Raw genomic sequence first — 4880 nt, 5'->3', positions numbered from 1 at the left:
TATGTTTGATTGTGTAGTTATTCTATTTTTAGTCATTCTTCCTATTTTATGTGTCATTTATGAAATTGGATGGGAGCAAAGTTTGTGTACTTTTGGGGGGGAGGGTTTGAGGGACAAAATTAAATATTTCTTGATTAATGAACTAGTAAGTTGGATGTAGATATAAAAAAGTTTTCATTTTCTTTGTAATTTACAGGGATGAGATTCTTCCGCGGATTCGCGGATTTCCGCTTTTTTTTTCAGATTTTTCCATTTTTTCAGCTAATTTCCGCTGAAATTTTTTTTTGCACAAGTTAAAATATTTTATGAGGAATTTAATTTTCCGCGGAGGGAAATTATTGAAGTCCCTTTTCCTCCCTCTGAAGTTTCTCTAAAAATCATTTCCTTGGGATAAAACTGGTTGACCTTTATACAGGGATGAGATTTTTTTTGTCTCTCGAATTTCAGCCTTTTTATCAAAAACTCCGACTCTCTAAAAGTTTCGTTTTTTTAAATAAATATCCCGTTTTTTTTTTAAAATTCAGTCATTGAAGTAAAATAATTATATTTATTTACGATTTTCAAAGATAAACAGAAAATTCAATCTACGCCCTAGCTGCTAACCCTTCCGCATTTTTACTTATTTTAGCTATTTTCTCCGATTTCACGCACAGAAAATAAGATTTTCCGTATTTTTTATCCGTCGGCTGGATAGCTCGTATTTTCGTAATTCAGATCTCGATTTTTATTCACGCGATTTTAATATCAATCATCGATTTTCGTATTTACCTGATTTAAAAGTTGCACATTGCGATTCTTATTTACGCTATTTAAATATCGTATATTATGATTCTTATTTACGACATTTAAAAATCCAATATCGTGTTTTGTATTTATGCATTTTTAAAATCTCGATTTTATTATCAAATCTCGATTTTCGTATTTACCTGATTTAAAAGTTGAACGTTGCGATTCTTATTCAGGCGATTTAAATATTGTACAGTGCGATTCTTACTTACGAGATTTAAAAAATCAATATCGCGATTTGTATTTACGAGCTTTTAAAGCCCTATGTAGCAATTCGTATTCACGTGAGCTTAAAATCCAATATCATGATTCGTTTTTGTGGTTGTAATATCGCGCGATTTAAAAATTATGCATCGTGATCAAAAAATTAAAAAATCATGATTTGTATTTTCGCATTTTTTAAATTCGATGTAGAGTTTCATATTTACGTGATTTAAAAGTCTCATATCGGGATTTATATTCACATGGTTTACATGTTTGAAAATCGCACTTTTTTGTCACATTTTTGTTTATATATATATATATATATATATAATATTTTTTTCGGATTTCCTCTTTTTTACTTTCTGACTACTCTCATCCCTGAATTTAAGCCTTTAGAATATATATACAGTCCCTTGCCATAATATTAGATGCACTTTAAGATAATCTTAATTATCAGGTGATACTCTGTACAGTTTTGTTGTTTTTACAAGACTGGAACCAGTTTGCACTTGTTTACGTTCGTGCATCAGTTGGTTAAAATTAGACGATATGTCATATAAATTGGATAAATGAGAAGATATATTATATAATATAGAATATTTATTATATCGGGGTATTAGTATATTATACCAAATGATTAGACACACTGTTTTTTTAAAAATTACATGTTTTACACTAGTTTGTATGCAATATTTTTATATTTAAACATTCATGTAATGGGTTTTTATTCAGAAGATTTTTTTTATATACAGTACAGAACCCGTTATCCGGAAATCAGAAAACCGGAATGAAATTCCATACATTTTCCCACCATTTTCAAAAAAAAAAAAAATTTTTTTTTTCCTCATAAGATTTCAGGATTTTCTTTCTATTTTGAAAGATGTTTACCTTACCATCATTTTGGAAATAATCGTTACTGTATTACTTCGTTTTAAGATTATTTCCAAATTTTTTATAACGAATAAAAAAAAAACGACTTTTTGTAGTGATTCCGAAAACCGGAAAAATCAGTTATCCGGAATAGCGATGGTCCCGATCGTTCCGGATAATCGGTTCCCTACTGTACTTTCCTATTTGTATTTATTTTTAATGTATTGCATTATCATGTTAACCAATTGATACACAAACGTAAACAACTGCAAAGTCTCGTTAAAACAATAAAGCTGTATAGATATCACCTGATAGTATAAGATTTTATATAGAATCTTTTATGCATTTAATAATTTGGCCAGTGAGTGTATAGTACAGTCGAACTCGTTTATAACGAGCACAAAGGGACCGTAACATGTACTCGTTAAATCCGAGTGCTCGTAATAAATGGGTCCTTAAGGCAGGCGTGCAACCAGAAGAGGGGTGGGGGGTTGGGAGGTCAAATTATTGAGTTTACATAAAATTTAATTAATACTTACTTACTTTAATTAATTTAATTAAATACTTTTCTTAATTTAATGATAACTATAACAGCAAAAAATTTCTAGTTGCACTACAGTCTTAAAGGAAAGAAGCAATAAACGGAAAGAAAAATAAAGGAAAAGATTCTTACCAAAACATTTATTCTTTTCATTTATCTACATATTTAAAATAGTTGTTTGTTAGCTTACTTTGAAGTTTCAGTTCGCGTTTTTTTTTTTTATTTTGCGCGCATTTCATATCATTTTGAAAAAAATATTGCTCGCTAAAACCGGGTCTTGCTCGTTAAAAGCGACTTCTGTTCCATAGACTTAACATTGATCCAACCAAATATTCTCGTTTCCCTCGGTAAATCCGAGTTCTCGTTAAATCCGAGCTCGTTATAAACGAGTTCGACTGTATATACACGCACACAGTCAGACCTCGATATAAGATCACACTATGGGACATCGCAAAAGTGACCTTATAAGCAGGGTGACCTTTTAACTGATTCATTAGCAGTTCGAAACTAAGTCCGTAAATAGTACACGTTATGATTTTTCAAAAATGGTAATACAAACGAAAACGATACATTAAATATTTAAGCCATAGTTAAATATTTTAGTCAATAAATTTTAACACAATTTGATAAAAAATAAAAGAAAGTTAGATTTTTAAATTTTTTTAAAATTTGAAATAAAGCTGTTTACAAATTTCCTCAAAGTGTGCATACACACATTACATCTTACCTTATTTAAAATAATCATTTATGCTGGTCTGTCTCGTTTTAGGTTTCATTTTTCGAACCATGTTTTCTAGATTTTGTAACTTCTCAAAATGTTCCTTAGCTCTCCCTCATGGTTTGTAAAAAAGTTTCGTATGACATTTATTGCATTGAAAGCTTCCGCTTGGGTTACAGTTTCAAGATCACTGTCATTGTCCTCACTGTCCACAACTTGTAAAGAATTTCAGAAATTGTAGCTTGTTCGTTGGCTGCAACATTTTCCTAGAATTCGCGAGGGGTAATTGCCTTGTAAGGAAGTTAAATAGGCTTTTGTTAGAAAAGAGCTTCCCTCGCCTCAGATATAAATGACCTTATAAGCGATAAAAAAATTTTAAAACTTGACCATGTATCCGATAATCTGTAACAGAGAATTCAGTGAGCCGGAACTTTGGAAAAGTGGCCTGATATGCGGATGACCTTATATCAAGTTCTGACTGTATAAAGCGTCAGTCATAAAACTGTATATTTTCGTCAAAAGATCAGGAGGGTGTGTATCGGTCACACATTTAGAAAAGGGTCTCCTAAAGTCGCGAAATTTTTTCTTTTCAAGCGTTTCTAGAAGTGATCAAATTGCAATAACATCGTATTATTATGGACATATTAAAAAATCACGTTGACCTGTTCGAGTCATATAGGCATTCTCAAGACAATCAGGGTAAAAAAAAGGATAAAACTGGTAGCCTAACTATTTTCACAACAGTTTATTTGTGGGCGGGGTGATAATAGTTTGCTTTATTTAATTCACCACTACTTAGTTCGAATTAGAAATTGTATTATTACACTTTTAACACACAAGGATTGGATGTGTTAGATTTAAAGTGAAAGCAAAAATAAGTCATTTAAATTTGTCATGCCCAAACTTAAGCTACCGCTTTTTATTTTATTTTTTTGTATTCTGATTCCGTACGAATACATTTGACTCTCCCGTCTCGAAAAGGTTAAAAATGGAATTGAAAAAGTAACTGCCGAAAAAATTATTAGAAAACGGCGTGGATTTATGAAGGAATCGTTACGGACCAAGTAAGTTAAAAGTGCGAATTCGCGTATCATGATAACTTCATATTAAGGACATGAACATTTGAAAAATTTCTGGAAAAATGATAAAACTTCAAAAACAGAACTGAAAATCGAAATTAGTAAAACAATGCGGAAACGATCGGAGAATGACGTGGTGAATGTATGATGGAATGGATCATTACAGACTCTTCAAAAAGTTTTACATCAAGTTTGAGATTCAAAACATGGGGATTCATTGAGACGGTTGATGACTGCCGGTGAAAAAAATAATTGGAAATCGACGACCCATCAAAAATGATTACTGCATTTGCCAACGCATCATGTAAATAATATAACAATTTGATATACAGAAAAAGACACTATGTAGAAGGGCCAAAAAAAATAAATAATCTGAAAATTATATTGAATATATGTTGAAATGGTCGCGAATCAAGTGCATCAAAAAGTGATAACTCAACAAGGCATTATGGTCCGGGGTGCCATTTCCTTTGACAGCCGGACCCCTTTGGTCGTCATTAGAGGTACACTTACTGCACAGCGGTACGTCGACAACATCCTAAGACCTGTTTTGCTACCGTTCCTTTTGCAGCTCCCTGGGCTGGTTTTTCAGCAGGACAATGCCAGACCACATACGGCACGTGTTGCTATGAACTGTCTGCAAGCTTGTCAAACTCTTCCTTGGCCTGCCAGATCACCAGAT

The sequence above is a fragment of the Parasteatoda tepidariorum genome, chromosome 1 (genome assembly GCF_043381705.1).
Source record: "Parasteatoda tepidariorum isolate YZ-2023 chromosome 1, CAS_Ptep_4.0, whole genome shotgun sequence".
In the NCBI taxonomy this organism is placed as follows: Eukaryota; Metazoa; Arthropoda; class Arachnida; order Araneae; family Theridiidae; genus Parasteatoda; species Parasteatoda tepidariorum.
This window is presented reverse-complemented; position numbering follows the sequence as displayed.